The sequence below is a fragment of the Thunnus albacares genome, chromosome 8 (genome assembly GCF_914725855.1).
Source record: "Thunnus albacares chromosome 8, fThuAlb1.1, whole genome shotgun sequence".
Lineage (NCBI taxonomy): Eukaryota > Metazoa > Chordata > Actinopteri > Scombriformes > Scombridae > Thunnus > Thunnus albacares.
The window spans coordinates 10,882,191-10,895,171 of NC_058113.1; positions in this window are offsets into that span (position 1 = coordinate 10,882,191).

The following is a 12,981-nucleotide window of genomic DNA, read 5'->3' on the forward strand; positions in this document are numbered from 1 at the left end:
CCTGCACATATCCCAACAGAAAAGTCCCGAAACCTCATTTATCAAAGCATGCAGTGAACAAGTTCTAAATGTGTGCGTAGAAACTGTATAAAAACTTGCAATGAACAATAATAAATCTCAGGCTTATTTACATACAGAAACACCCCCAGAATGACAAATATGGTCAAACACATCCTTTTTGAAAATCTTGGTAGCCTTAATGTAGAGTTACTTGTTGTAGACAAAAGTAAAAAACAGGATAAATAATGAAAAAAAAACCCATCACAGACAATGAGGTTAATATAAAGTCCCGGTGAGCAATCGTGATCAATAGCTTTCCAGCATGCACCAGGGCAATGTACTTATGGACATAAGTCTTATTTTATGTGTGTTCCTGTATTGTTACTGATGTTATGGTGTTTTTCATTATGTTGTATAACTTTTTCACTATTTCCACACTTCATATGTTGGCATACAATTAGTTATGATGAGTGAATATGATTAGACCACAAATCACGTTGTGTGTACAATCCACCATGATCTCTCTATCAACTATAATAGTACGTTTAATGACAGTAAATTGCGCTTGTACTTGTCACCCTATAATTACATTACTTAATGTTACACTTCCTCTCCACTGCCACTTCATAGCTGACCACCGCAATATTGAATAAAAATTCCACTAAACCAGATTATTTCACAACTGCACAAGTGGCTTGTCCAAAGACAAATGGGGACTGACAAGTGACTGACAGATGACTCAGTTTATGTGACGGTCAGAGCTGCAATACACAAAAGACACTGGGCACAGTACCACTTCAGTACAATTCATAGATTAAGAATGTGCTTATTAATTTGATGTATTTTGTAACAGTTTCAGAATAACAGAAAATATACAACGCATAAAATGAATGGTATAAAAACATAACAGTTCATGTTTAATGCAGACTGATTAGAATTGAACATTATTAACACATCCTCTGATCTTTATATGGAGCCACAAGTGTTTATTGGTGCAGTATTAGAGAAACAAGATGATGTAGAGGGATTAATGGCCAGTAATTTCACTCTGAATGATATGATTTACCTTGTTTTTTTTCAAATAAAAATGGAAACGAAAGTCTTCAGGAACAATCATTTTCAATCTATCCATTATTACATGGTTGACAGTAGAGTTGGTTTTAGGAATTGTTTTGCCCTGGATTGTACCTTTGTTCCACTTGAGGCTTGTTAGTACGCCTGGTTAGGAGTGTTTTTGAATATATCTGGTTCTATGTGTAGAAATCATACCTGCTATGAATATTCCTCAAAAATCTCTGATGTTCCCATTAGGCTATATAAAACCAACATTCAGCCTGTCCATTTTGTACAGCTGTGTTTGACCAATAGAGTTAAGATTTGTTTGACCTGTATACTCTGATATAAACTGACATCTACGTCAAATTCTCTTATAGTTTTGTATGCAGGCTCCAGCAACTTCAAAGTTGCTGATGGTTCCTCAGAGAACTGAGCCAGATGATGGTGATGCTGATGGATGCCAGCAATGCAGCAGAGTTGAGAGACACATGATGAAGGTTTCAGAAGTTGGACTCCAAAGAAAGTTACGGGCCTGTCATTGTGACAGGTTCTTGAAACAATCTTGAGATAAAATATATTTTTTCTGTTAATTATGTTCATTTTTGTGGTTATGTGTGCACTAAACAATGAGTGAAAAGCCTATTTAGTAACAAGTGTGGTCCCTCTATTAAATCTTAGACCACCAATGAGCTCTTCATTCTGCAGCCAAACAGACAAACAACAGTGGGAGGTGATTGACTTTCCTCAGTTTTACGCTGTAGGCCATTCTGACATTGCTTAAGCGAGCAAATAACAAACTTGCCTTTTTACTTCTTTCGTGAGCATGCAGAGGGTAGGAGCAGAAGAGTGACACTTCTTGAAAAAGCCTCTTTTGTACCTAAATGAGCCAAGTGATCGCTTAGTTGCTTCAATCTTACTGCAATTTAAGCAGGTCTGTTGACTCTCTGTGCTGCCAGTTAGGATTGGGGACATTCCTTGGCAAATGATGAAGAGATTGTTGGAGTATGGAGAGAGTTGTGTCCTTATTTAAGGAGTTTTATCTCACCCTTTATTAGACACTTAGCACCTCATCAGAACTTTCCAGACAGAGTTGTTGTAAAAAAAAAAAAAGAAAAGGGTGATTGGAGGCTTGCCAACCTGCAGCCATGGTGAGCATGACTGGCAGGTGTTGGTGGGTGTTTCCACTGGTGGCATTTCCCGATATGGTCCCTGCCATACTGGGAACAGGCTTCATCTGTTTTATAAGTGGCTATACCGTGATCTGAGTGGTCAACTTAAAGGCTTTCGGAAAGGTTGCTACTTTTATGAGGCACAACAGATTTCAATGATGGTGGCAGCCATGTTCTGTTTTTGTCTTTCATGTTATCAGATATTTGAAGTTTATGTGAATTGTGCTTAGAAACAAAGCAGTAACAAAGTCTGATCCACACATTTTAGACCAAGAGCATATGCGAAACACGCTGTTATACTAATGGGGGGGAGTTAGGCGAGAAATTCCTCTTTGACTTCATAAGCATTGAAGTCATTTTTCTTGAAATCTGCTCTCATTCAGTCAAAGAAACTGACCAATTTACCTTCTGATGACTAATTGAAATGGTCTTGAGGGAACCTTTATTTTTGAGGGAGAAAAATACTACTCCATCCCTCTTCTACCTCACCAACCTCATACCTCTCATCCCTCCCTCCATTCCTCATCAAAGGTACATGTGCCCGCAGTGTAACACCGTGTGTGCCTCCAACAGTCATTTATCATCATATACTTATTTCCAAAAAAGAACCATTTGTGTAATGAAAGCTCAGAGGGGAAAAAAATGAAAAAAACTTCAAACCTGTAATAAAAAACAGACATGCCATGTAGGAGGCGAGGGGGTGACGTCTCATTTGCTGCCAGCACTCCCCAAGGTGGTGGTAGGGGGAAACGTTACATTATAAGGAATGAATTAAGGCTTGGATGCAAAGAGTGAGCTTAGATGCTCCTCTCTTTTATGAAGCTGCAAGCAGAACCAAACGCACCGTTGTTGGGTTGGCTCTCAATAGCTGAATGCTCTTGCAGAACGGCATCACCACCGACTGCAATGTTCCCAGAACTGAGGTACATTTTTCCACTGTTAAGATGTCACCAAACAAATGTTGAGAATGTATGCCCAGCAGAAGGCAGATGTCTCTGGAAAGAACGTTAAGACGAAGCAAAAAGTGGTTGGTGACGGAACATGAGCATAGAAACTGTGTTTGGACTGAGATTATAGTGATGGTGTAATAGTAGGCATTTAAGATGAGACACTTCTGCAGATTTTTACAAATTATGATTTTTAAACTTTTTTTTTAGATTACCTATTTCAGTTTTTAGGTTACAAGCTCATTAAAAAGTTTGAGACAGACGCAGAGAGCTACAAGAATACAGCTCCATGTAGAACAAAGTTCTGTTGAAATTATTGCATTGCTTACCTTAGACATGGAGGCGCTATTTAAATCTACTTTGTTGTTTTGATTTTTTATTTATTTTCTCTATGGCATCTTCGGAAAAATTGAAAATTCACAAGATATGTTCATCAACAAAAAAAAAAAAACTGTCTTAGTCAGCATACTATCCTCGAGAGAATTGCGTCAATTTGTCACCATCACAGGAGTCTGACACAAAGGTGACATTCCAACATTATTCATCTGTAATATCTGAGTCATGCGTATAATCGTTCTGTATGCTTGCATCTTGCACAGTGCAGAGGTGTAAAATTGAGAGTCAAAAACTGAGTTGTGCCGGTCAAAGATGAGTAGTAGAGAGGTCTGAGGTGGAGGAATAGGTCATTCTCATAAAAGTGACTTACAGTCAGTGAGGTCAGTGCAAACAGATGTGCGGAAGTGTCTTTGTCCTACATGGACTTTTAACTCTATTACCTTGGATAATCCTGAACAGGTGAGCTGTGTTTTCTCTTTAAGTGTTGCAAAGTTTGAGCAGCAGCCACAGCGGATCTTAATCCTGTTTATGCAGGGACCCTCATGATAGACTACAGTACGTTTTAAAAAATTATTATTAACAATGTAGGATATCAGATGAAAAGGTTTGATAAAACATCTTCAGTCGAGTACTGATCTCATGCAGACAGGTAAATTAAAATGTGATTTTTTTGGGAGGGTTGTGATTTTCACCACCCTGGCAACCACACAAAGTTGGCTTTGTGAAGTACCAACAGTAATTGGTATAAAATACCCTCTAAAATCCACAATGCGCCCATTATTACACAGCAAAAGCTTTGATGCCATGAGGTAATAGACTACTGTGCTGTATTTCTTCTTGACACCCTCTTAAGCAGGGAATCAGATCCAGCACATGTGCCAGCAATGAAAGGTCTGTGATTTAATGTCCAGTTAACTGACAGTAATGGCTGGTGATTGATTATTCAAGTTATTTATTGAGCAAGACGAATTTATAGTTTGCATATTCAGCCGCACCTTGTTTGCTTATCTATCTCTGCAGAGGCAATGACCCAGGAATGTGCATGAGGAGAGGTAATGCTTATTAGACTGAAACACACACACACACACACACACACACACACGCACATGCACACACACATACACACACACATAATGTATACTGCATATGCTAGTGTGGTGCACACAACAACTTGAACACAGGCAAGGTTTTTGGATTACTGCTGAGGGAGAAAAGGAGAAAAAAACATTTTTGGAACAGACTTGCATGTGTTTTGCAAGTGTGAGTGTACTGTATGTAATCTGTTAGGGGTTTTATTTCTCTTTGGCCCCATGTGACCTGATCCGAGAGCCGACAAACAGGCCATCTCTGGAGTGTGAGAGCTTTTATTACAGTGGTTTATGGAGCCTATCATAAAACATAAGCTTGTATGTGGTAGATATTCACAGGCTTTACTTTGTTTACAATCCATCCATAATTTCAAAACTTCCCTTGTTTAATTTTATGTTTGAACTTGCAGACGATAGTAACTTTATTCTCTACTTAGAACCTCTTTGTCTCTGCAGCCTCTGTCTCATATTATCTTTTGTTTTTTTCCCCTCTTTGTCTTACTCTTACCACAAGTTTGGCTGCTGCCTTCTCTAAGTATAAGCAGGGAGTAAAGAGAAAGTTATGAGATGGAAGAGAGTGCTACTGTGAAACAGACTTAGGACAGGTTATTGGTCACTTCAAGCAGCAGGTCCTGGACCATCTCAGCAGTTGTCCCTGTAAAGGTTGCGAAGTACAGTATTTTTGGGTGGAGGTAAGGTAATCGCAGTGCAGCACCCAGCTGGAACAGCAACTTAGTCTTACAGTATTCAGAGAGATAGCACTGCCAAGACACCAACATTGACATCAGCTAGATTACACACACGTGTTTGTAGAAACACAAACAAACACACCATATCAAGTCATTCATGTGAGATGGACCTCATTAGGAAAAAACTGTCAGAGATGATATCACTTCTTGGGCTCAGAAGAAGGACTTGTGGCGGAGGTGTTTGTGAAAAGAAATAAAAGAAAAAAACTAAAAAAAAACATTATTTAAGCTTCTCCTGCTTTAGATAGTTTTCTTCTTTTCTGTACATGTGTGTTATTGATGCAATAGCATCATTTGACAAGAATCATTCTAATGTCTAGAAGTTGGAGGATTATAGTTCAGAATCTGAATCTCTGAATCTCAGGGTTTAACTTATGAAACATGATTTATAGCAGAACCCATTTTCAGTTGATATATTACTTTCTCATTAGATTTCTCATTAGCTTTTATTTTTTCCACCAAACTACTGGTTATTATTTTCCCACAGCACAGCACTTGTCATATCATCATGGTTTACTAGGATTTTATTTTAATGGCATGTTCTTCAACAGAGATGAATCTACAGTTTGGACATGGTTCATCATTCTGAATGCATGTTTAAGAGCTGCCACAGATAGTGTATCACAAACTAAAGCAGACATTGGATCAGATGAGGATCTGACTTCAAAGTTGGATAGTGCACCAAACTCTCTCATGACCGACTCTGCTCTACAAAAAAGTGGAAAACATTACCTCAGTTACTTTAAGTGTTTCACAACATGGCAAGAAGCAATATTTATTAAAAAAAAAAAGACAAACCACAAAGAGCACATCATGCTCGCAACCAACTCCACAGGTGCTCACATAAGGGAGAAACACTGAAAAAAGTAAAAATGCAATGAGTATGTCCCTGATTTCTAACAGTACAGATAGATACAGTACAGAAATACATTCCCGGCTCATCAGTGTGTTTTATATTTGAAATTTAATTATTCAGCTTTAGTGATTCAGCTGTAACACTGCTTCACCTCAGTTACAGATTGGAAAGCAAACAGGCTTTAATTAGGCCACACTTACGAGGGCAAACCAGTGCAGTCATAATGAATGATCCCTCTCTTGTGTAAGAAGGCAGGACACAAACTGATGATACCTGATGAATACAAATACTTCTAATAAAAATGGTACTCACGTTATCTTATCAAAGTTTGACTAAAACCATAAAAAGTCTATTTTATTATTTGAGACTCTGGGAAAATCTAAAACGTCACCTTCAAACCTCTTTTCAGAGGAACACAGTGTCTTATTGCAAGTACATAGAATATTTCAGCTAAAAAGAGAGATTTACAGAAAACAAATATGGAGTTACAACTGAAGATTTAGCAAACCTGATAGCTATGATTTTATTCATTTATTTCTTTAGTCTTCCTCTGCAGTCATGGGTTATGTGTAGAGGGTAGGTGGTGGGGTAGGTGACTTTGAGTCTGTATTTGTGTTAATCATTTTGAACTTTTTGTAAAGACATGTTGGCACATTTTGTCTCCATTCACAAATTTCCTTTATGTCATGTCCCTGTGTGACAACCAAACAAGATTTTAAAAAATGGTCATAAAAAAGATAAATTGGCTGTCATTTAAATGAGAAAGGTAGAATTGAATTGAATTGTAAATTGTAATTTATAAGTTACTATCTGACATTTTTGGCAAAAACGAGTTATTCATATGAAACTATTCTTTGAGTTATTAACATTCTGTGTAAGTTTTTTTTCCACATAATTGGCCCTAAAATTTGAGAAAATAAAAGGTTCTATCTCAAAAATCAATCTTAAAGTTTGTGTTATAAGGTTCCATCTGCAAAGCACCAATCAGTGCATGAATGTAGACAGGAGGACCAATCAGGTTCTGCCTCTTTACCATGTGACCTCACTGCTCTGTGGCTGTGGTTAAATAAGCTGAAAAGGTCATGAAATATTGCTCAGTCTTAAGTTTTGAAACCACCAAACTGATTATTTTATTTTATTGATTTTGTTGTCTGTAAAACTTTATGAACTGTTTCATCAGTTCAAATCTGTCAATGAAAACCCCATGTACTTATGTCTAAATTTAAAACATGCTGCTAAATTATTGTCTGTTCCCAAATACTGTAAATCAGAACTCCCTCCAGTATACACTGATTTTGTATATTAAAACAAAGACTAATCTGTCAACTTTTTTTCAACAGAATCACTACTTTCTCTGAAGCCGCAACAGATGAAACCTTATAATCCTGAGCAACAAGTGAGTTCACAGAGTTACAGGGTTCTATCTGAAAATCACCTGATCATAAAAACCCCATTTAAAAATGTGATAGGCCCTTTGATATTATATATTTAGAGTACATTAAGGGTATAACTTATTTTGACAAATAAAATAGAACTCAACTGATTGTCCTGTCCCATTTGCCACCTGATCTGTAACACTCTGGTGAAAGTACACAGCAGAAACATGCTGGCAGTTTTTAGGCTTCCTTTGCCCTCTAATAGCACACAGTACTTAAAACTTTTCATTTCAGTTTATTGATGTAAAACATGTCTCTTCTATTATTCTGGCTTTCAGTATTTGTTTTCAGCTTCACTTATGAAAGGATTTAAATCATATAACTGTGTTCTATCATAAACATGCTCCAAAGGTTTGTCTTTAGCTACAGTTTTGTCTGAACCATTATGAAATGTAATTCTAATCAAAGGCCATTTTTTAATAACTTCCCTATGAGGGGCGAAAAGTCTATAATGTTTGAATTTACTGTGTGTGTGTAATGGTAGTGTCTGCATAATCACCAGTGCTCAGTGGCATTTCCACAAATATGTAATTGCGTGTATATAACCATACAAACTATACTTGAATGAATTTGTTATAACTTTTTACTGTCGTTGCCAATGTGGGTACAATATCAGCTTTGATATAAGGTTTTGAAATGACAGCAAGACCCAAAAAAGGATTGGTTTTCTCTCTCTAACACAAGAAGTCAGCCAACACTACAGCCTTCTCCAAAACAGATCAGTTGAAACCTTCAAACAAAATCAAGTGTTATTGCTTAAATTCACCCATAAGCCACGTTTTAGTACCTACTTAACACGAGACCAGCTTTTCTAAACACCTTGATATTTTGTCCATCTTTGTTCCTGAGGCTGATGTAATGTTATTGCCTAACTTGCTGTGTGTTTCCACTGACATGAGGGTGAGGAGATAATTACAATATTTTATTTCTAGGATGAACAAATCCTTCAACAGTCAATATAAATAAGTTTGGCTGTACTACTCTTCTAGAAATAAGTATAAAGATGAAGAACAACACATTAGATGGACATTTCACATACACTCATGATTGTCAGGCACTTTTGATTAAGTTATAGAAAAAAATGAAGAAAAGATGATCTCGGTGAATTCAGGATGTTCACATCAAGTTTCGAGTCACAGAAAGTTCAATGGGTTCAGCTTTATGATACATAACCTAAAATACGACCTAAAATGGAACAAAGCATGATGTTAGAGCTGAGTTGCTTTTGGGAAAGTGGGTTGAGGCTGTGGTTTGTTTTCATTTGCACACTCTGAGGTATTGAGAGCACATAAACACATCTGACCTGTATCACTCAATCTCTCTGACATACTGATCTCTAAAAAGCACTGAGGCTCTCTGCCTTTTCAAGCTTGGTGAGTATTGTTATGATCCTCTGTCTTCATCCATGGGCCAGAAAGAACCGAATGAAAAACTATCACATTTAGAAAATGTCATGTACTTGGCTCATTTTCAAAATGAAGTCAGCACCATGCTTTTGCTTTTCAACCTTTATTTCTTTGCACTGAACGCTTCCAACAATTCAACAAAAAAAAAAAACAAAAACGTTTTTGCTGTTTAAGAGCGGTAAAATGCATTTTAGGTTTAGGCATACAGATACATATTTGTTTGTTGAGTGTACTTATGAGTGAGCTTTATATATGTACAGTAGAACGTCTTTTTGTGTGTGTCGTGTCTGCAAATGGTGTGTCAAGCATGCATTGGCTGCTGCTATGAAACACCTGGCATACCCCCACTGTCTGGCTAACAGGGCCTGACAGGTCTGTTTCATGCAGGTCCAGAAGAGGAAAACACTTTAAGATGGGTCTTAAATAATGATGAGTTGGCAGGTCATTACTAGTATCTCCAGGAGATCCCAACACCAGCCAGGTGAGATATGAGCAACTTAAGCAGGAATATTCATCTTTATGAGCCCACATTCATGCTTTGGCCAGTGAGGACATGTGGAAGATTATGAGACACAGTGAATGAGTGACATGTATACTTATATGACAGGATGAGGCTTGAGTGACAGAGAATTTGTTCAATGTCATGCTGGGGGGATGAGTTACATAATTTATGCTTATGCACACACATATTTGTATATTCATTTTGTGTGTGCTTGCTTGCGTGCATGCATGCATTCTTCTACTCATACAGGTAAAGGTACATGATGACTCCGAGTGTGCATGAAATGTATTGTATGTGTGCACATATGTTCTTGCATTTTTTATGATTTGTGTGTGTGTGTGTGTGTGTGTGTGTGTGTGTCTGTGCATGTATTTTGTACTCAGTACTAAGCCCCTGTCTTTGATGTGCCCTCCCTGAGTTGAAAGGGTAACATGAGAACTCAGGACCCACAATGCTGCTCTCACCTGTGTCCTTTGATGATAGGACAGAGGCTAAGTAGACCAAACCATGGATGTCTCTGTCATGACACACACACACACACACACACACACACACACACACACACACAGATATTCTCCATGACCTTTTATTGTGGTGAGTGCACAACTCAAACCAGTCCAGCTGCCTTTGTTGGCCATTGCTCTGATGCGCTCCTGTTACGACGGTGGATGGATGGGTGTCATGCAGAGGTGAAGGCTGTGCTCTCCTCTCTCCATCACTCAGCCCTGGCTGTATGAGCCACTGGAAACTCAGAACAACACTATTACTTCCAGACCACTGCTTTCTCTCTAAATCACTTTACATTACCACACTCTTCATCCCTCTCTGTGTATTTACAGTGTTTCTCATATTCAACGCTCTTTGCTTGAGGAATGATTGTTGCAGCCTGGTATCAGACATACAGTATAAGCCATAGTTTTCACTGAGAAACAAGGTTCTGTGTTACATTGTGAAACATGTCACTTTAATTTCTACTACCAGGACTTTTTGTTGCAATTATGACATAAAACATAGCATTTTTACTCTCAAACTGCCATTGGAACACATTAACTTTACATAAACGGAACTTTACTTAATGTTCTGGTCTTTACTGTATACAGTAAATTGTGAACAATTGTAAATAACTGAAACAGAGTACAATATATGCAGTCACTTCACAATTTCTGTATTCGCACAAGTAAACTGGACAAGATTGACACTTGGTCATATGTGACTGATTTGCCCACCGGAGGGAGCAAAAGGGCCATTTCTCATTAGCAACCCCCCCACAAGGGACTGATTTTCTTTCACCCCAGTTCCAGTTAGGTGTGTTGCCTCACAATCACACCTGCAAAGTTAGTGTTGTATTGAGTTTTTAACATTTTAGGGCAGCGGATGACATTAAAAAGATTTCCTATGTCTTAGCATCATCAGAAGTTCCTCGTCTGGCTGTACCTGAACTTTACAGAAACACTCTACCTTCAGCTTATTTTTTAAAACTTTGCTTGTGTCATATTTATTGCAACAATAGCTGATAGTCCTAGTTTTCAGTCCAGTCTGCAGCCACAGCAATATAATGGTTGAGCAGAGAGTGATGAGTTGACAGCAGGATGAGGAGATCCCCTGTGGACAGGTGAACCAGATACTGGCTGAGGTCAGTAGAAGGTCAGAGCACAGAATGAGAGAAGAGATCTGTGTGTGTTTTTTGTGTGCGTGTGTATGTGGAGGGATAGTAATTCCATGAGGTAACAACTCTTCATCCCTCTCTCTTGCACACACACACACTCCTAACCCCTCCCTCCACACACAAACCCACCGTTTAGGCAGGCAGAAGCAACCCATTGTCAAACCAAAGAGGCGCTGAAGGGTCCTGTCCTCTGGTCGCTTCATCCCTCTCTTCATCCCTCCACCCCTCAGAGGGGGTGACAATGACCTCTGTCTGAAACAGAATAGGTGCTGCACCTGTGGACAGAGGAGGTCCCCGTGCAGGCTAGTTTCTTCTTTTACCCTCATTATCAATGTCATACAGCACCTGCTCTCAAATGCTAAGTCCAGAAGGGATCACAGATATTCCTATGTTGGGTTTTTGTATGAGAAATGCAGTTTTCTATTTTTTCTGATCTTTGGTCCCATGCTGACTGCAAATACTCAGTTTGGGTGTCAGCCAGGTTAAAAAGGTTCAGGTTTGAATTGACTGGAAGGTTAATAATCCTTGTGGGAAAAATCGCAGCACGTACAGTGAATAAAATAGTGTCTTTATGACGGAGACATTTAGAGATTGATGAGTGAATCAGGAATACAACCTTCAATATGAAGTCTGTTTTTTAATTTTATATTATTCCTTTGGCTACCTTGACAAATACAACATGAAGTCTTGCAACCATAACTGCAGTGGAGCATCATGGTTTCCATCAATCTAAAACTTGAATGGTTTTGATATCAGACTATCAGAATCGAGATGCAGGAGCCTCTTTCTAGACTCGCTATTTATTTGCACTGACGCTCAACAGTCAAATATCCATGAAAGAATAGAGAATGAAGTAGAGAAATGCAAAAAGTCCAGACAAATTCCAAGAAGGCTCTCTGGGAAATGTATGAACTGATGCAGGGCTAAATGAGGCAGAATAAAGGAAAGGTTTCCTCTTCTGTAAAACACCAAAGACTGACTTGGAATTGATTGCAGATTGATGAACAGGACTGCCTAATTTCTGTTTGTATATCCTCATTTCTTTTTCCTCCCAGTCCTATTCACCTTCATACTGTACTTCCTTGCTATCCCGTCCCCCCCTCTGTCCCTTTGTTCCTCTTGCTGCTGTCTCTAAACCAGCCCCAGTCTGTCTCCAGTGACCCAGCCTGAACCAACAGAGCTCTAATCCCAGGATCACCTCTCATTGGTGGGTGACAGAGTGCGGGATCAACCCTCCTCTCACCTCCAGGAATCTCTAGTCCAACTCTCATGGCTGGACCACACCACCACACAGAGGTGGAGGTTGGGGGGTGGGGGTGGTGACAGAGATAGAGGCTGACACATAGGTCATATAATGTCTATGTAATTAGAAAGAAAGTAGTGACTGCTATTTATTGACCCAACTGAGCCTGTGTGTATTGTGTGTGTGTAATTGTCAGGGTACAAGGTGAACAAGGCTTGTAGCAACATTTCCCTCATAGCTGACATGCTGTCTGTGTCCTCTCCTCTGTAATGGCCAGCTATCCTTCACACATGCACATTAATATAGCTGATCAGACTGAGGCTTAACAAGATAAAGCAAGTCTTAAACACAACAGCTCAAAAGGCTGACATGCATGAAGCGTTGATCATAGGCCATAGTCTTTGCCTCAGGGTAACGAGTTCAGTTCGTGAAAATATTTCTTTGCATTTGGTGTACTTTCTTACTGTTTTGCAGCAACAAAACTATATCATGAGTTGAGTACATGCAGAATATACAACTAAGAGCAC